The following is a 21,471-nucleotide window of genomic DNA, read 5'->3' on the forward strand; positions in this document are numbered from 1 at the left end:
TAAGCCCTCACCCCTTATTCCATTTCAGAGAGCTTGTCACATCTGTAATTATTCTTACTTTACCTAGAAAGTCTCTCTTTGTCTTCATTCCCAGACGATTAGCTAACTCTGCCAACCCACAAGGGCCAGAGAAGGAAAAATTGCCTTTCTAAAGGACTGTGTTCTGGGTTCATAATCTTATTTTTTCATCCATTCAGGGACCCCGCTGGCCCCCACTTCGTAAGACACAGTCATTTCACATTCACTTCTGCAGGGAGGAAGCATTTGGGAAGACAAGATATATTTTACTTATGAATTAGTTCATTCAGCAAATCTTCATTGAGCACCTACTGTATGCTTAAGCAATGGGGATACAAAAGTGAACAAAACAGTCAAAAATCCCTGCCTTCATGGAACGTACATTCTAGGAGAGGAGATAGACAGTAAAAAATAAATAACTAACAAAGCATATGGTGGGCCTGACAGTGAAATGTAATGGGGAAAATGAAGCCAGTGATAAGGAACGCGAATGGGGCTGGGAGTGCAGTTTTAGGCTTTAGACTGGGTGGTTGGGAAAGGTCTCACAGAGAAGGTTACATTTTAGCCAAGACCTGCGAGCAGGAGGGAAAAAGCCACATGGATATCTGGGAAGTGCATTCTGGGAAAGAGTAACAGGCAGGTGCAAAGGCCCTGAGGCTGGAGCGTGCCTGGCAGAGGGGAGTCACTGCTGTGTCCCTGCGGGTGGACGCCTCTGTTCAGCATCGAACAGTCTGTAATATCCCTGCTGAGGACTCCAGTTCTCAGGTGTCAACCCACAGGGTCCCCATTCTCTAAGCATCAAGGGTGCAGTTATGTTTGCTGTCCCTCGGCCTATTGGATCCTGTCTTCCAGGAGATTCTGTTAGCAGTCTGGTCTGTTCTCAGGTACAGCTGTGATGGGCCTCTAGAGCCACATGGTGGGCCCATTTGCACCCCTCCCCCCCCACCTGCCACACAAACACTTACAGAAGCAGAGAAAACAGTTGGCGAAGAGAAGGTGAAGCAGATGTGCAGAGACAGGAGAGGGGCAAGACCTGAGGCAGAGATACTGACACAGAGAGACTGGGGGGCGGGTGCTGGGAGAGAGGCCGCCTTTGGGATTCCTAACAGCTTCAGGGTCCTGATTCCCGTCCCTCCCTAGAGGGGCCCCACTGGCTCCCACCCTTGGATTATCTGCTCCCACCCAGCAGATATCCCTGTATCTTCATGATGACTCCCCCCTGCCCCACTTCCTTCCTCCTAAGTGAGCTCCAGAGCCTACCTTCTGGGATTCTTCCCCTTCTAGCTGCTCCTTTTTCATACCTAGAAGTCTTTCTGCCTTTGGCCATCTGTGTCCCTGGAGGAGTGGGACCTACCGTGTGGGCTGCTGGCTCACTTTAGGCGGTCGTGAAGCGGAGAGCACGGCCTGGACCCAGTTGCCCTGGGTTCACCCTCCAGCTGGGCCTCAGACGAGCTCCATAAACTTGGACGAGTCAGCTGAATTCCTTGTGTGTCTTTCTTCACCTCTACCGTGGAGGCTGTAATCCGTGCTCTGCCTGCCTGCCTCTCCTCACTGCTGTGAAATTACAATAGAACCTGTGTGGAAGGGTTCTGCCACTTGTCCAATGTGAGTGGTGGTGGCCCTGCCCCCCAGCCATGGCCATGACTTAGCCGGCTTCCCTGGCCCACTGCCCTGTCACTCAGCTGTGAGGCTGATCCTCCACTTCAGCCTGGGTTCCACCCAGCCGCTCTCTCCTTCCTGTTTCCTCCCTCTCTAACCCTTGAAGTTTTCCTACTGACTTGGTTACTCTGAATCAGGCCACCCTCCGTTGCCTTCTCAACAATCTGCATTTTTTCCTAAAGCTCCTTTTGCTCTGTGAAAGTCCCCACCCTCCCTGAATGACTGGGCCTGTCTACCACCCTACCCACCCTCTTGGAGGCTCATCCACCCCTAGGCACGCTCATGTCACAAAGAGAAGACACCTTTTCCCGGCATTTCAGACCAAAACCCCCAGCTCAACTCATTGTCAGGAACAGCCCTTTGGGCCACCAGCAGGAGGGAGGGCTGCGAACTCTGTAAAATTGCTCAGCTATCTCTTGAACCCATGTTTTTCTCCCTATAACCATTCTCATTCTTCAATTTAAGCCACCGTCCTCTCTCGAGACTATTGCCATAATCTCCTGGCTCTTCTACCCAAATCTCTTCTCTCTCCCCAGCCGAGCCATCATCCACCCTGTCCCCAGAATAAGCCTTTGAAAAACCGATCTACCCAGCCTCCTCCTGCCTCAAAATCACCCATGACTCCAAATAGTCTACGGGATGAACTCCAATTCCTTAGTCTGGAATCCCTAGCCCTGGTGAAAGCCCTTCCCTAGCCTTCTCTCCTATACTGCATGCTCCAAGTAATAGGGCAGACAGCCTCTGAGATGGTCCCAATCATCCCCACCTCCAGGTACTCCCAACCTGGTATCATCCCCTCCTCTTGAGAGTTGCTAGGCCTGGTGATTTGCTTCTACCCTATGAGTAAGGCAAAAACAATGGGGTATGAGTTCTGAGACTAGGTCACAAAAAGACTGTGGCTTCCATCTTGCATACCCTCCCTCACTCTCACTTGGTCTGAGGGAGGCCAGCTTCCAGACTTTGAGCTGGTCTGTGGAGAAGCCCTCATGGCAAGGAACTGAAGGAGGCCACAGGCCAAAAGCCAGTGAGGAGCTGAGGCCCTCAGCCCAATAGCCTGTGAGAATCCAAATCCTGCCAATAGCCACACGAATGAGCTTAGAAGCAAGTCTTCTCCCAGTTGAGCCCTCAGATGAGACCCCAGCCCTGGCCATCATGTCGACTGCAGTCTGGTAAGAGATTTTGAAGTAGAAGCACTCAGCTAAGCTCTGTTCGAATTCCTGACCCCAGACTGAGATAATAAATATTTGTTGTTTCAACAAGTTTGGGAATAACTTGTTATACAGCAATAAATAATTAATGTAATACAGCCTCACTAAGTCTCACTACATCTCAGAAAGTCACTCTAGAATTTAACACTACTGTTTTTGTTTTTGTTTTTATTTATTTATTTATTTATTTTTGGCTGTGTTGGGTCTTCGTTGCTGCGCGTGGGGTTTTCTCTAGTTGCGGTGAGCTGGGGCTACTCTTCGTTGCGGTGCGTGGGCTTCTCATTGCAGTGGCTTCTCTTCTTGTGGAGCACGGGCTCTAGGTGCCTGGGCTTCAGTAGTTGTGACTCACAGGCTCTAGAGCACAGGCTCAGTAGTTGTGGCGCACGGGCTTAGTTGCTCCGTGGCATGTGGGATCTTCCCGGACCAGGGCTCGAACCCGTGTCTCCTGCATTGGCAGGCGGATTCTTTTTTTTTTTTTTTTTTCTCGGTACGCGGGCCTCTCACTGTTGTGGCCTCCTTCCCCGTTGTGGAGCACAGGGTCCGGACACACAGGCTCAGCGGCCATGGCTCACGGGCCCAGCCGCTCCGCGGCATGTGGGATCCTCCCGGACCGGGGCATGAACCCGTGTCCCCTGCATCGGCAGGCGGACTCTCAACCACTGCGTCACCAGGGAAGCCCCGGCAGGTGGATTCTTAACCACTGCGCCACCAGGGAAGCCCTACTGTGAACTGTTGATCAGCATTTTCTACAGGCTTGGCATACAGCCTCACATTTTCCTGTTTCTCTGGCCACCTCAGTCTTCATCTTTCCACAACAGATACTGCTGATTATCCCAACCCTTCAAATTTCCAACACTCTCACGCACCCTCAAAGGCTCCTTCCCAATATGCACCTGCCCCTTACTCCCAGTAGATGACTTCATCGAGAATATGAAAGCTATCAGAGGAGAAGTCTCTTACCTTCCCACTCTAAAGAGATAGAGTGATCCACTTCAGCACCCAACCGCTCATCCTTCTCTCCTGTGACTCCCTAAAACGGATCTCAATCCCTCTTCCAGGGCTCTGGGTCCCACCATTCTCCTGTATCTGCAACCCCTCCCTCTCCTTTCTAGCATTTCAAGTCACTCAGTTCTCTCCCATCCTAACAGACATTTCCTTGATCCCACAACCCCCTCCAGCAATCACCATCCTCTCTGTCTTCTTTCTACAACCAAACTCTTGGTGTGTCCCCTATCTTTCCTTCTCTCCCATTCACTCCAGTCTGGCCTTTGCCCTAACGACCGCACCAAAACACCTCTCTCTAAAGTCATCAAGGAACTAAAGGTTGCTAAATCCAATAAACATTTTTTAGGACCCCGTCCTTTTGACCTTCAGGAACATTGAAATATTGATTCCTTTAGGCTTCAAGGCTGCCCCAGCTTCTCATTTATAGGTGCTGTTGCTAATTTCTCTCTTCTCCTCATCCTCCGGTGCTGGAGGACCACAAGCTCAGTCCTGGGCCCTCTTCTTTCCTCCCATCCCACACTATTTCCTTTTGCCAGGAAATCCCAGACACATCTCATTTACTGTCTCTACATCCATGACTCAGATTCATACTCCTAACCCAGACTTCTCTGAGCTCCAGATCTATGTATTCAACTGCTTGCCATCCACGTAGATGGCTCATAGGTACATTACACTCAACATGTCCAAACTTGAATTCATGTCATGAACCTTGCAATTGGTACTCCCCAGTGTTTTATTTCTCAGTGAATTGCCCAAACCCAAAATCTGGCAGTCCTTCTTGGTTACTACTATCTATCCTGCCTCCTAAAAGTACCCATTGTTTGCTCTGCATCTCCATCACCATTAGGCCAACCACCATCTTCTATCACCGAGAGTAGAGCAATGTCCTTTTCTTTTCCTTTCTTTTTCTCTTTTAAAAGCAATATCCTTATAGCTCAAGTATTCTCAACCCTAAACATACATTAAAGTAACCTGCAGAACTTTAAAAAAATCACTATTGCCCAAGCCTCATCCCAGAAGTAAAAAAAATCTGGGAGTGGGCTCTAATCATCCTTATTAAAAACTGTCCAGTTAAATCTAACTTACAGCTAGGATTGAGATCACTGATCTGACTGGTCCCCACACAACCATTATGGCTCCACTTCATTTTCCACACAGCAGCCAGGGAGGGGTCTTTTCCATAATGCCAATCTTATCACGTCACTCCCCTTGCTCTTAGGATAATGATCAAAGCCTTCTGGTCCTGCACCATCTCATTCGGCCTGTCTCCGATAGCCTGGGTGCCCTATCCATTCTGAATACTTTCAGATATTCTGGACCCCATGCTCTTTCTACTTCAGAACTGTCACCCAGGCTGTTTCGTCCTCCTCGAATGCCTTGCCTGACTAATCCCCTCTCATCCTTCAGGAATCAGCTTAACTGTCTCTTTCCGAGAAAGACCTTTCTTGATTCCCAGATCACATGGGACCCCTCTCTCTTTTACCCCATTCACGTTCCCATAGCTCCTTTCCCTTCCCGTTCACAGACTTGGCACAATTGTAAATATAGTTATTTGTGTGATTTTCATTTGTTTAATTTCTGTTTTTCCACTAGAAAGAGAAAAAGATCTTGCCTGCCTTGTTATTTTCTTCACTCCTGGCACCTAACCCAATTACCTGGAACCGAGTAGGTTTTTAATAAAATTTTACAAAATGATAACAAAGAAACACATGTTCCTTCATGGCCCCTAGTCTGGTATATTTTTCCATCTGCATAGTATGCACCAATCCTGTCCACAGCCTCCTCAGTTTTTTCCCTGGAAAGCTCCTACTTATTCTTCATGACCCAGTGAAAAAAGTCCTTCTCCACAGTTTCCTCCTTCTCTTTAAGTCGACGGTCTTTTCTCTCTTGTGGTATTTTTGCTTATGGACTTTCGTCCTGCTGTAGCTGGACTTTATGATTATGTCTCTTTCTTCTGGTGTCGATAATTCATTTGCTGGATGAATGAACAAATCAATGATATAATGGGATCACATTACTTAATCGTAACTTTAATAAACACACATGTGAAATGCCGCACAACATTGGTGCTGGTCAGACTTAAAGTTCTTGTGCGCAGTTCTTGTGCTGCGCTCCCCTGGCCAGAGCTTGTGGGATTTTCCTTTTGGGCCTCTCCAGACAGGTCTGGAGCAGTTCTTTGATGCAGGCTACCAGGTGGGCTTCTAGAGTAGGGAAGGCCATAGGGCTCTCTGCCCCTGAGGCTTGGGAAGAGGAGATGCAGCCTCAGCCCCGCTCCCCTTCTCCCATTATTGGTGAGCTGTTTTCCTGGGGCAGCATGACTCTGCTTTAGGCCCTGACTTGGAACACTGAATTGTTCAAAGCCAGCAGACTGATTAAGGCTGTAGGTAGAGACCAAGTCCAGGATGAAGTGAGGAGATGGTCCGCCACAAGGATGAGGAAATGAGGAAGAGATGCTTCATGACCAGGCTCCAGTTGCCCTAGAATGGGAGTTTCTAGTATTTTCCAGCAGTTGCTCCCTCCTTTCCAAGGCACTCAGCCTGAGCAAGTGCCTCCGCACCCTCAGAACTGCTGCTGTACTGTATGTGAGTCCTGGCCCCAGGCAGCTGGGTGAGAGGCCCGCTGTGTTGGTTCACGTCTGCTGACCAAGTAGAGAGAAGCAGAGCAGGGCCGGGCAGGGCTGGGGCAGCCATCTGGGGAAAGGCAGCTGAGGGCCCCTTCCAGCACGGCCCCACCCTGCCTGCCCTCAGGCCCTCTTTCTCTTCCTTTGACCAGCTCCACTGCTTGAATGACAGTGGTGATGTGCGGGCAGGCAATGCCTTTGGGAAAGGACCACCTGTAAGGTGTTAAAAATAGTGCTGGGTGTGGTCAAGAAACGCCTTTTCCAGGTCAGAGAGGTGGGGCAAGGTTGACATTGGGAATGACATTAGTAATAATAGGAGCTAATGTTTATTGAGCATTTCCAAAGTACCAGGCTAAGTACTTGACCCAACTGTCCTACCTGAGAACCTACACTTCCTCACATGCCTTCTGAGAACCCTCTACCTGTGGTGGATGCAGGGCTAAAGTGTATGTGAGGCGCCTCTTTGGACCACCTTGACCTTCTGAGCCTCACCATTTCTGGGGCCTTTGGCCATTGATTGTGTTCCAGCTGCTTCTGAGGTGACCAACCCAGCAGCAGCTCGGCCAGCTTGCAGTGGGCACAGTCTTGCAAGGCCCTCACCTCATACTCCTCTTTCCCATCATGGGGCTTCCGTGTTGCCTCTGAGGTGTGAGGTGCCACTAATGGGCCTCAAACACACAACCCCAAAGAGTAAGACCTTAGACCAGTGGATGCAGGAGACAGTGGACACATTTCCCCCCTTCCTTCCCCGGAATGGGCTGTCCTGAGACTCAGAGCTTCATACAGACTCTTGGAAGATGGTCCCACAATATCGAGCAATCGGTCTATTCAGTCTAAGTGAGGCCAGCTCAGAAGCAAGCACATGTTGGCTGTCCTGGCTTCCTTCCTCACCCCACTTTTCACTTGCTCTTCCTTCACAAGAACTGCAATCCCTAATAAAGCAGTAGCATATCAGCGTGTGCCTTGAGATCCGCTTTCTGAGGTACCCAGGCTCAGGCAGGCTAGTGGGGAAAGGAAAGGAAAAAATAAAGATTGGTGGAGAATTCCAGGCCGAAGAACATGGGTTTTGTTCTGTGATAAGACGGAGCTGAGATGTGCAGGAAGATAACTCTCTTAGGTCGGTGGAGGGTAGAAGTGAGAAAACAGCAGCTCAGACAGAAATTCTGGTTGGTGGCCATGGCACTAGTCTGGGAAGAGCTGGGCTGCTCAGGCAACTTTGGGGTACTTACTCATCTGGTGGCCTGTGGGTGACTGTTCATTTCTGGAAGAAACAGTGGGAGAGAGAAAGAAATGAGGCCCTGGCTGTGGAGCCTCACGTAGCCTTGACCTATATATCCTGCCATCTGGTTACATCTGAGAGTGTGTCCCTTACTCTCTTGGGCCCCACAACCATTCACCTACATGGAGATTTCCATGCCTTGTCAAGTGTAGAGGGTTATAGGTGAGCATCTCTGGTATGAGACCTTGAAATCCAATTCTGGTAAAACATTGCCTAAAATGACTAAACATTTCAGAAGTTCTACTCTGAGTCCAAAGCTCTTTGCCCCCCCAGAACAGGGTAATCTTAGCCCTTGTGTTCTCCCCCTCCCCCTGCAAAAAGAAGGATTCTCTGATAGGACGGCCAGTTAGCCTGGGCCTGATAGAGCTTCCTTGGTCCAATCCTGCCCCATTGGCCTTGACTTCATCCCTCAGGGGTTTGGCTGTCCTGCTTTCCCATCTGTCTGACTCTACTCAGTGCTCACCAACAGGCATCATGGAAGCTCCCCTCACAATCGCAATGCTTCCTGTTGCGACAAAGGTAATCACCCATAGCCATGGCAGGAAGTACCAGAATCTTAGATTCTGGCTTTGCCTGCATGGCCAAGCTTTGGTGGAGGAAGGGCTCATTCAGTTTGAACAAAGTAGGCAGAATTGCTCTCTACCAGGCCTGAGCTCACACTCAGGACCTGGGAAAATCTCTACCCTCTGGATGGCCCAGAACTCTCAGCTTGCTAACATTCTTCACCCAACGGTTTAAAAAATGGTTTGATTAATAGGAAATAATACCAACACCATAGTCCCTCAAGGGGGCCTTGAGCTATACTAAGCTCTCAGGCCTCCCCCTGGTTTGGGAGCGTTCCTGACCTGGCATCTCTTCCAGTCACTCCCTGTGGGGACTTTTCTAGAAGCCAGTCCTGCCCTGACATGAAGACAAAACCAGTCTTTCACCCAGATGCCTTCTCTTCTCCACTTTCCCCATTGGCTGCCCTTACCAGGCTGGGTCACAGTGAGTGTTGGGGACTGCAGATGCCTCACTCTACAGCAGTTCATGGAGGGAGGAGATTCTAGCTTCCCAACAAGGCAAAGTGTGGGAGGAACACTGCTGATGTCTTTCTTTGTTCATCCCTTCCCAACCCCCTGCCTTCTTACTACTCCCATGGTCGTAGAAGAGGCTTCTCCCAGTAGTGTGACTATGACATATTTTTTTCCATCCTTTTTCTTTTAAGCCATGTGTGTCTTCATATTTCAATTTGGTTTCCAATAGACAGAATATAATTACAGCTTGTCTTTTCAAAATCCAGTCTGACAATCTCTGCTTTTGAAATGGGACTGTATATACAATGTACATGTAATGTTATTATTGCTATGGTTAGTTTTAAATTTAAGATCTTTCCCTTTGTTTGCCACTTATCCCCTGTTTATCCTATTTTCATCTTCTTTTAGGTTAGACTGTTTTCTATACTTCTGTTTTATTTCTTACACTGGCTTATGACTGATATCTTTATTTTGTTTTTGATGGCTTCTTCAGGGTTCATAATATATATCTTTAATTTATCACAGTCTACCTTCAAATAATATTATGCCAATTCACATAAAACATAAGAACATTATAGTATACTTTCATTTACATTAGCCCCACCCCCCAGCCTTTTGTGCTACTCTTGTCAAACATTTTACTTGTACATATACTATAAACCCCATAATACATTATTATTTTTACTTTAAACAATCAAGTGTCTTTTAAAGATATTTAGAGTTTTGGGCTTCCCTGGTGGCGCAGTGGTTGCGCGTCCGCCTGCCGATGCAGGGGAACCGGGTTCGCGCCCCGGTCTGGGAGGATCCCACATGCCGCGGAGCGGCTGGGCCCGTCAGCCATGGCCGCTGAGCCTGCGCGTCCGGAGCCTGTGCTCCGCAACGGGAGAGGCCGCCGCGGGGGTGGGCCCCGCGTCCACAAAAAAAAAAAAAAAAAAAGATATTTAGAGTTTAAACTGTTTTTTTTAAGTATTTATTCATGTATTTTACCCTTACCATCTCTTCATTCCTTTGTGTGGAACCAGATTTCTATTTGATTATTTTCCTTTGGCACAAAGGGCCTTCTTTAATGTTCTTGGGAAGATTGGTGATCAATTCTTTCCGCTTTTGTATGTCTTTAAAAAATCTTTACTTCATTTTTGCAAGATATTTTTACTATGTAAAGAATTCTAGGTTCACAGTGCTTTCTTTTGGTTCTTTAAAGAAGTTGCTCAACTGTCCTCTGGATTGCATTGTCTCCAACAATAAGTCTGCTGTCATTCTTCTCTGTTCTTCATGGCTGTTCTCTGCTTCTTTTAAGATTTTTCTCTTTATCACTATTTTTAAGCAATTTGATTACATAATCACATACATTGGTGTCTTTTTTTTTTTTTTTTTCATGTTTCTTGTGCTTGGTGTCCATTGAGCTTCCTGGATCTTTTTATCAAACTAGGAAAAGTTTTTAAGCTCTTTCTTCCCTCTAACTCTCTACTTTCCTTTTGGGGCTACAATTATTCCTATATTAGGCTGCTTAAAGTTTTACTTTGGCTCACTGATACTGTATTTTTTTCTTTAGCCACAGTGTCTAATTTATTGTTATTCCTATTCAGTATGTCTTGTGTCTTAGACATTGTAATTTTGTTTTGTTTTATCTTGTTTTGTCTCTAGAAGTTTGACTTGGGTCTTAAAAAAATCTTTCATGTTTCTCCTTAACATGCTTATGCTTTCATCTATCTTCTTGAACATATGGAGGATACTTACAATAACTTTAAAAATGTTCCTATTATTTCTACCATCTGTGTCATTTCTTTTTTTCTTTCAGTTTTATTGAGATATAATTGGTATACAGCACTGTATAAGTTTAAGGTGTACAACATAGTGATTTAACTTTCTTACATCATGAATTGTTTATCACTATAAGTTTAGTGAACATCCATCATCTCATACAGATACAAAATGAAAGAAAAAGAAAAATTTTTTTCCTTGCGATGAGAAGTCTTAGGATTTACTCTCCTATCAACTTTCATTTATAGCCTACAGCAGTGTTTATTACACTTATCATGTTGTACATTATATCCCTAGCACTTGTTTATCTTATAACTGGAAGTTTGTACCTTTTGACTACCTTCATCCAATTCCCCCTCCCCTGACTCTTGGACTCTGGTAACCAAAAATCTGGTCTCTTTTTCTCTGAGTCTGTTTGTTTTTGAAGTATAATTGACCTACAACACTATGTTAGTTGCAGGTGCACAACACATAATTTGATATTTCTATGCATTACAAAATGTTCATCATGGTAAGTCTAGTTACCATCTGTCACCATACAAAGGTATTGCATTATTATTGACTATATTCCCCATGCTGTACATTTCATCCCTGTGGCTTATTTATTTTGTACCTGGAAGTTTGTACCTCTAAACCTCCCTCACCTATTCCTTTCCTCCCCCAATCCATCTCCCCTCTTGCAACCACCTGTTTGTTCTCTGTATCTATGACTCTTTCTGTTTTGTTATGTTTGTTCATTTGCTTTGGTTTTTTAGATTCCATATATAAGTAAAATCATACAGTATTTGTCTTTCTCCATCTGACTTAATTCACTTAGCATAATACCCTTTAGGTCCATCCATGTTGTCACAAATGGCAAGATTTCATTCTCTTTTGTGGCTCAGTAATATTCCAGTGTGTATGTGTGTGTTTATGTGTGCTCACATGTGTGTGTGTGCATGCATGTGTGTGTGTATCTGACATCTTCTTTATCCATTCATCTGTTGATAGACACTTAGGTTGTTTCTGTATCTTGGCTATTGTAAATAAAGCTGAAATGAACTTAGGGGTGCATATATCTTTTCAAATTAGTATTTTTGTTTTCTTTGGATAAATACCCAGAAGTAGAGTTGCTGCAATCTATGGTAGTTCTATTTTTAAATTTTTGAGGAATCTCCATACTGTTTTCCATAGTGGCTATGCCAATTTACAATCTCAATGACAGTGCATGAGGGTTCCCTTTTCTCCACATTCTCACCAACATTTATTTGTTGTTGTTTTGATAATTGCCATTCTGACAGGTGTACAGTGATATCTCATTGTGGTTTTGATTTGCATTTCCCTGATGATTAGTGATGTTGAGCATCTTTTGATGTGTCTGTTGGCCATCTGTATGTCTTTTTTGGAAAAATGTCTATTCAGGTCCTCTGCCCATTTTTAAAATTGGGTTGTTTGTGTTTTTGATATTGAGTTGTAGGTGTTCTTCGTATATTTTGAATTTTAACCCCTTACGGATAGATTGTTTGCAAGTATCTTTTCCCATTCAGTAGGCGGCCTTTTTTGTTGTTGTTGTTGATAGTTTCCTTTGCTATGCACAAGCTTTTTAGTTTCATGTAGTTCCATTTGTTTTTTTTTTGCTTTTGTTCCCCTTGCCTGAGGAGACAGAGCCAAAAAAATTTTGCCGAGACCGATGTCAAAGGGCATACTGCCTATGTTTTCTTCTAAGAGTTTTATGGTTTCTTTCAGGTCTTGCATTTAAGTCTTTAATCCATTTTGAGTTTATTTTTGTATATGGTGTGATAAGGTGCTCTGGTTTGAATCTTTGTCATGTAGCTGTCCAGTTTTCCCAACATCATTTATTAAAGAGACTGTCTTTTCCCCGTTGTATATTCTTGCCACCTTTGTTGTAGATTAATAGACCATATAAGTGTAGGTTCATCTGTGTCATTTCTGTATCTGTTTCTATTGATTGGTTTTTCTCATTATGGATTTTATTGTCCTGGTTCTTGGAAGCCTGAAAATTTTTTATTGGATGCCAGATAATGTGAACTTTACATTGTTGAATCCCAGATTTGTTTTTTCTTTAAATATTTTTGAGCTATATTCTGGGACTCAGTTAAGTTACTTGGAAGGAGTTTGATCTTTTGAGAATTGCTTTCAAGTTTTTTAAGTGGAACCAAAACAACCTTTAGTCTAGGGCCAATTTTTCCAATTACTGGGGCAGGCAGTGAGGTGCCACCAGTGATTTTTGAGCAAGAGAGGGACATGATAGGATTTGCATTTAAGAAAACCTCTCTAACAGCATGTAGGAAGTAGAAGGGAAAGGATGGGGAGGGCAGGGAGACACCCAAGGCAGAGTCCACTGCTTATCCAGACAAGGGAATAAAGAAGATGGAGCTCAGGCAGCAGCCAACACAGGGATCAGAAAAGTCAGGGTTGGGACTGATGGCGCTTCATGTGAGCACAGTAAGAGGGAGAAGGACGAATTGATGGAAATGATGGAAGTTTTCCTATTTGGGCTTCTGGTGGGATCAGAGGAAATAAGATCCATGTGAAGTCATCAGAGGGTTTGTCAGAGGCTGGGAGTTTCCAATCACCCCTTCTGAGTCTCTCCGTCAGGACCAGAGGGCTAATTCCAGGACACATACAACTTGATGCTTCCCCTCTGGGTATCTGTCTGCTGGGCTGTTTCCTCTGCTGGCTCAAAAGAACATCAGTATCACATCAAGATGCTGAACATCCACGATTTCTCCTATGACATCACAGCCTTTCTCCTGTTCAAGGGGAAGATTTCTCTGTGGAAGTGTACCATCTTGTGCCCAGTAGAACTTGGCAAATTAGAGTCTTTTATAGCACAGCATTTTTATAATATGATACAATGCCTCAAATTACATTAATATCTCTGGTGATGCAACTATGTGAGTCTAGGATTAAGTCTGTCCCTCTCTAATGAGAAAAATGTTAATGAAGAATTCATAAAATGTTGAAATGGCCTCCCCAGTTCTCACTGGGCTATCCAGAGAAATGTCCTCAAGGCCCACAGGATCTCTGTTTAGTCCCAATCTGTGATTCATCCTCTGTCCCAATTTTCAGAAGAAAACACTCCGTCATAAGCTACCTACCACACATTTAATTTTCTCCTTTCTTTGATTCAGCAACATGTTTTCTGGCAGGAGATCTGAGAACATTAAACAAGTGTACTGTTGGAACCATGACTTTTGAGATTATAATGTACTTTGTCCATAACAGTGTAAAGTAAGAGTTAAATTTTTTTTTTTAAAGTTCAGCAAGTGAGACTCCTTCACTTCCTTTCTATCCTACCTTCCCTGGCTGTGAATTTCACCAAGAGTAAACAAAGTGTCTTTAATTAGCTTGTCCAAGTAACAAAGTTTTTCCCACCCTGCCAGGGGCCCAGGAAAGCCATGAACTAGGGCTGCCTACAAGGGCTCTTGTTTTCTCCCAGGATAAGAAAGTTTGGGGCTCAAACCTGACAGCTGAAGAAAACGGAAATTATAAATGTAAGCATCACAGTTCATACACTTTGCAAACTGTTGGAGCATTCTCTCATTTCCTCTATCTTCTGTGTGTGTTTCACACATACAGTGCATGCCCAAATAAGCCAGCTAAATATATTAGCAAAATCACATTCAGGGTTTGTTGTAGTTTTTAATAGAATTTACTAGTAAACAAAAACGAAAACATTAACTGAGGGTGACAGAGATCCACCTCAATATTAAACCCCCTCTATCATAAAGTGAAAAATTCTGAAACAAAGGGTTAAATTATTTTTGTGCACAATTGATGTCATACAAATTATCTGAAAAGATGCAGGCCCTACCTCGGCCTTCCAAAGCTAGGAAAATGCTAACTATGGTCTTTGTCTCCAAGAACCAAATAGGCAGCTCTTAAATGATCCCAAATACCAAAACATGCCCAGGCTGTATTTCTTTAGCACTGAAGCTGAAATTTCCAAAATAACAAACCCCAAAACATTTGGTTTCCAGCAGTGCCTGGATATGTTCAAGCCTGATTCTTTACAAGTCTAGGGTAAAAGAACAGAAGAATCTAGAAGGAGCATTAAATGGGGTGGGCTAGGGAGGTGATGAGAAGGGTAATTAGTGAGGATAGGAGAGCACTGAACTAGAACAAAATTCAAATGATGAGGTAAAAGCAGAAACTGTCTCCTAAAAGGTTAGCAAGAGACAATATCTTATTAAAAGATAATTTTTTCAGAGAAAGGTAAAATCATGACTCATATACAGATATAAAAATGTACATGTTCAGGAATTTATTTTCCTCACAATGTGAGAAAAACCAGGCAGATGTTCAAAGGAAAAGTCAAAAGCACACAAATTTATATTGAGTAAAGGAATGTTGAGATGAATTGAGGATAAATGGAGATAAAACTGGTTTTAGGAAAATTAAATCTCTAGCCAGACAGGATTTACATACAGTTGGCCCTCTTACCTTCGGGGTCCACTTCCACGAGTTCAACTGACTGCAGATTGAAAATTTTTTTTAAATTCCAGAAAGTTCCAAAAAGCAAAACTTGAATTTGCTTCACACCAGCAAATATTTACATAGCATTTGCATTGTATTTACAATGAATTACACAACATCTACATTGTATTATAAGTAATCTAGAGATGATTTAAAGTATACGGATGTGTGTAGTTTATATGCTATTCCATTTTATATAAGGGACTTGAGCATCCATGGATTTTGGTATCTGCTGGGGTCCTGGAGTCAGTCCCCTGTGAATACCTATTGACAGGACAACCATTATCTATCAGTTGCTTAGAATCCACAGAGCCTTGCATGATAGCTTGGAGACAATGTGCAGTAGAATATGATAACCTGATAGGGAGTGCTCTAGTTTTCCACTGAAACAAACAAACAAACAATGTTTCTACAATATTCATACAAGTTTGTTAAGGGGGAGTTGGGTTCTTTGAAGGGAACGCCCCTTCCCAGAGGGGATGATGCCAAGGAGTGGTTAAGCCCATAAAGAAGGAGGGTAGGGGTATTGGTGAGGACTTCTAAGGCCAGGGTTGAGTCAGAAAACAATAGACACAGTCTAGTAATTTTATTATTTATCAAATTTGGTCACTTCACACACACACACACACACACACACACACACACACACACACACACGCATACACGCACACACACGTGCGGAATCAATATGAAAACTAGGACAGCTCTTCTTGATCCACCAGTCTGGGCTCCACACTTCACAGATGAAAAACCTGAGACCACAGGCTGGGATTTGCTCAAAGTCACTCAGCTTCTTAGTGGCTATGAGCTTGGTTCTTAAAGTTTGTGAGCCTGGTGGCCGTGACTGCGTGACTGCAGAGGATCTAACACCACGCCCCCACCCCTGTATGCAAAGTGGACATAATCAAAGTGCATTTTTCTGGGCATGAGTATAGAATGTTCATCACATAGGTGAGTCTGGCTTTAGAGTATATCCAGCAGTACACAAAATACACATCTAAATCTAGTTACAATAAACATAAATCAAGTGTGGCTATCTTCATAGAATTTTCAAAAGGCTTCTTTTGGAGGAAACATTTTAATAGCCCACATCTCTTAAATTAAAAAAAAAAAAAAAAAAAGAGGTTAAGAAATTTGAACAATGCATTCCTTTTCCCTGTAACCAGTGGAGGCATTCCAAATCATTCCATTGTCCTTCTAATGTTAACTGTTTCTGCATCTAAGCGTTGAAAGGCTGACAGAAGTCTTCAGTTGTGAGAATGTGAAGAGCGAGTGGGAATATGGTTTAAATCCTCAGTTTTTTGTGCATTTTCTCTCTCATACCCTCCCCACCTCTCACCCTGTCCCTTCATTACAGCAGAAACAGCCTTGGGGGGCTTCATGGGAGGAGGAGGGAGAGGGAGAGGGGAGCCAGGAGAGGTACTCCTTTCCCTCAGCACACCAGCAAGGGAGGCCAACAGGATCCAGTGGACATCAGACTGAGAGTTTTTTTTTAGGATTCTAGTCGTCACCAGTCCCCTCTGCCTCCCCACTTTTTGTTCCCTCCCTGAATCCAGGGCTGGTGATAGAGACCCTACTGTAGAAACTAAGTCATTGAGTAGAAGAAATTGACAGGGAATAAAATGAGAATGAATTGCAAGCATTGTGGTCAAAAAGAAGGACTTGTAGTAAGTCTAATGTATCTTATTCTATCTACATCAAGGATAATCAGTCATTCCAAAGCTCCTGTGAGCTGATTCTTCCAGCTTGGTATTTAAGATGAGGGTTAATCTACAAACCACAGGCAGCTCCCCTCAGAAAGAGGCAGGTCAGGGCCAGGGCAACTGGGAACCACCCAGAGGTGAGTGAACGTTTCTGGGGCAAGGGGGAAAGGATGGCAGGGAGGCTGCAGAGGGTGTCCAAGGGCTCTTTGTCTGGGGGACACCCTGTGTAACCCACCTCATGGCTACTCTCTGCTGTAGGTGAACTTTGCTTTAGAATGTGCAACCCTGGCTCCTCTCTGAGCCTCTCTGGCTTGGGTGCTGAGTGGATGCTGTCATCCACTGAGATAGTGGAAGCAGGAGAAAGAGCAAACTTTGAGGGAAGAAGATACTCAGAGGAAGTTTGGACACCGTGAATCCAGGGAGTGCAGGAGACTCCCAAGGAGATATATCTTCTAGACCAGAGGACAGAAAAGTCTGGAACTCAGACGTCATCCATTTAAAAACCCATCGAGTGCCAGGCCTGGGTAGAGTTTCCTCTCTGGCAAATGAGAACTCAGGCTGACCCTATACCCTCCTCCAACGCAGTTCATGAGCATTTAGTACAAGGCGACTCACTGCATTTGGGACTGCGGGATACAAAGACGCCCACGCGCACCACAGAAGAACTTGGCTGTTGTTGAGCCTTACTTCTTATGACATTGTGTTCCGTGTGGGTGAGTGGGGTGCTCTGATTCATCCCACGAAGGCTTGCTGTGTTTGCTGGTGTTATAGTCCAGTAGCTGGATTTTCTGTCCATATTAGGCTGGGAGTAGGGGTGTCCTCCAGGGCTATGTAAACCATCAGTGGGTAATCCGTTTGCACCTGCCACATCATTCACTGATGACTTCAATCAGTTACACAGCCAAGAGAAAAGAGGGAATGTGTGGGCAGGACACTGAGTCACTCCATATATCTGCCCTCTGAAGACACAAAAATGCCCACTCCGAGCATCCTGAGTCGTTCTGTGCCAGGTTCCCAGACAAACATCCTCCCGCAGCCTCCTCCTCCCCATTTCCTTTCTCCCACATAGCCTTAAGGGCCCAATCATTCACTCCCAGGACTTGGTGTTTAAAGAAAGAGAACCAGGCCACAGCAAGCAGTGAGATCTGTGTAACATGGATTCAGGTCCTCACTCGGGTTCTGACGTGTTACATGGTGTCCCTTGTCTTTCTGACCCTGTGTTTCCCCATCTGAAAATGGAAATGACCCTCTTAACCTCTAATGGTCTTTTGATAACTAAATGAGATGATGTATTTTAAGAGCCTAGCACATACTGAGAGCTGACCTTTTCGGGTTCTCACATTTTATCAGGTTCTCTTCTAAGCACTTTACCCATTTACTAACTCATTTAATCTTGACCACATCCACAACCATCCTAAGGCACAGCTATATTTATCTTATAGGTGAAGAAACTGAGATAAAATGAAGTTAAGTAAGTTGTTCAAGGTCCCAGAGGTACGAAGTGGTGGAACCAGAATTTTCCATCACTCAAAAGTATGTGGCTCAAAAGTCCACACTCCGGATGTTTATATCAATGGTTCTCAAAGTGTGATCTCCAGGCAGCGGCGGCAACAACATCTGGGAACTTGTGAGAAATGCAAATTCTCAGAACCCGCCCCAGAGCTTACAGACTCAGAAATTCCAGGGGCTGGAAGCAGCAAACTGGTTTGACAAGTGCTCCGGGTGATTCGGATGTTCATTTAAGTTTGAGAACCACTGGTTTACACTATTCATTCTACCTCCTTGGCAGACAGATGAACCAATTAGATCCCTGTTCATCCCCTTCTCGTGTCCTCACCTACTACGTGTTTGGCACTTTGTGTGTTATTGTCATTTAAGGCTCGCAAGAACCTTTCAAGCCTGGTTTTCCCATCCTCATTCTACAGGTGTGGAAACCTGGACCTGGGGAGCAACGGTGTCCTGCCCAATTCATACTACTAGTAACTTCTGACTCCACAGTCAGGTTACCCACTGCTCCCAACACGTGTTCCTCACACCTGGCTGTGTCATGTCACCCTCAGCTCCCTGTCCCTCTCCTTCACTCCAGTTCCCCAGCAGGGCCTCTAGACTCTGACTTGCAGGTCTAGCACCACCACTCCAGGCTGTGGGACCAGTCCTGGCTCTGGTCCCCAGTATTATTGTGACCTGCTTTGGGGCAAGCAGCAGAGATCTCTCCAAGTTCCCATGACCAACGCCCCCACCTCACACCCACCTCCAGATGCAGGAGCCCTGTCTGGTTTCCCCGTGGTTTGGACCATCTGATGAGTTCTCCAGCCCCTTAGTGCCTCAGGCTTGCCTTTAGGAGATCAATCCCTCTCGGGTGTGGAGATCTGCCCCTGAGCCCCAGTGCCTGGAAGAGTCCCCCGCTTCCCCTTCCCGAACTCTGAGTTTTAACATAGGCGCATTCTTGTAACCATCACCACTGACAAGATAAAGAACAATTCCAACGGTATAAGAGTTCCCTCATGCTACCCCTTTGCATTCAGACCCTTCCTCCACCCCAAACTCCTGGCAACCTCTGAGCTATTCTCTGTCCCTGTACTTTTACCTTTTCCAGAATGTCGTATTATGGAATTATAGAGTATGTAATGAAGGGTAGCAGAATATGCCACCCTAAAGTATGCCTCTTTAGCAGAAGGATCATTTTGAGCTGATTATTTGGAGAAAGAGCAGATATAGGAGAAGATCAGAAAACAGTAGAAGTTATCCTTTTGTAAGGGACATTTACATTTATAAAAGAAGTCCCCGTTTGTAAGTGTAGCTTCCTCTCTGTGCCAAGAAGGATGATTCTGAATATTCAGAAACAATCATCAGTGGAGAAGGCAAGACTTAAATCTGCATAACAAACCTTATCCTTGTTTACCATGCTTTTCCTGGTACCCTGCCATAACCAGCCTCCTTGCACCAACCCCTGCAGACTTCTCTCTTTTGTCTCTGATGATGGTATTTAAGATGGTAGCTTGGGCTACCTCAGGGAATTACTCAGTTTTCCTGGGTATCTCCCATGTATACAGAAGGTACACATGTTAATAAACCTCTGTTTGTTTTTCTCTTGTTAATCTGTTTTTTATTATAGGGCGTAGAGGAAAAATTACTTTTCCTCCCCTATGGTAACTTTTTGAGACTGGCTTTTTTCACTTAGCATCATGCATTTGAGATTTAGCCAAGCTGTTGCATGTACCGATGGTTTGTTCTTTATTGTCTAGTTGTATCATATCCCATTGCATGGGTGTACCACAGTCTATTTATTCACTCAATGAGAGACATTTGGGTTATTTCCAGATTTGGGAAATTGTGAATAATAATGTTATACACATTCATGTACGGGTTTTTATGTAAACATACATTTTCATTTCTCTAGTACAAATACTTAGATTTGCTGGGTCATATGACAAATGTATGTTTAGCTCTATAAGAAATAGCCAAACTATTTTCTAGAGTAGTTGTGAGTATTTCACATCCCATCAGCAATGTCTGAGAGTTCCAGTTGCTTCATATCCATAACAGCATTTGGTGATGTCAATAGTTTTAGCCATTCTAATTGGTATGTGATGGTATCTCATTCTGGTTTTAATTTGCATTTCCTTAATGACAAAGGATATTGAGCATCATTTCATGTACTTATTTGCCATCTGTATATCTTATTCTTTCATGAGGCTTCTGTTCAGATCTTTGACCCATTCAGTACATTTGGTTGTTTCTTTTCTTATTAAATTTTGAGTTCTTTGTATATTCTGGATATAAGTCTGTTGTGTGCTATGTGATCTGTAAATATTTTCTCCCAGTCTTTGGGCTTTTTTGTCATTCTCTTTAAGGTGTCTTTCACAAGAGTAAAAGTGTTTAATTTGATCAAGTCCAATTTATTGATTTTTCTTTTATGGACCATACATGTGTTATTGTATGTAAGAACTTTAACTTATTCAAGATCACAAAGATTTTCTCCTCTGTTTTCTTCTAAGAGTTTTATAATTTTATAGTTTACATTTAGGTCTATGATCTATTTTTAGTTCATTTTTGTGTAAGATAGAAGGTATAGGTCAAAGTTTATTGTTTTTTATAGGATGTCTAATGTTGTAGCACCATTTGTTGAAAAGACTCTCCTTTCTCCATTGCATCCAAAGATGCCTTTGCATCTTTTTCAAAAATCAATTGCCCGTACTTGTGTGGGTCCATTTCTGGGTTCTTTATTCCGTCCATCCTTTCATCACCACCACCCTGCCTTGATTACTGTAGCCTTACAGTACATCTTAATGTCAGATAGCGTGAGTCTCCAACTTTGTTCTTTTTCAAAATTGCTTTGGCTTTTCCTTCCCATATAAATTTTAGAATTTCTTTGCCTGTGTCTCCAAAGACCCCTGCTATGATTTTGATTGGGACTGTGTTATACAATCCCAATTGTATTGTATTGGGATGTGAGAGAGATCAATTATGGAGATCAATTTGTGGAGAATTGACTTCTTACCTATGGGGTGTATTCCAATCCGTAAACATGCTCCAGCAGGGAGGCTGGAGGATGCTGAGGCCCAGCCTCGGTGTAAGGAGCCTCCTGTCTCCTGGCCCAGCTTGGCCATAAGGGTTGAGTGATCTTGGAAAAGTCACGTCACCTCTCTGGCCTTCACTTTCCTCAGCTATAAGATAGAAAGGTTGGATTGGATACATAGAAAGTTTCCTTTTCAGCTCAGAC

This window comes from Physeter macrocephalus, chromosome 12 (genome assembly GCF_002837175.3).
Source record: "Physeter macrocephalus isolate SW-GA chromosome 12, ASM283717v5, whole genome shotgun sequence".
In the NCBI taxonomy this organism is placed as follows: Eukaryota; Metazoa; Chordata; class Mammalia; order Artiodactyla; family Physeteridae; genus Physeter; species Physeter macrocephalus.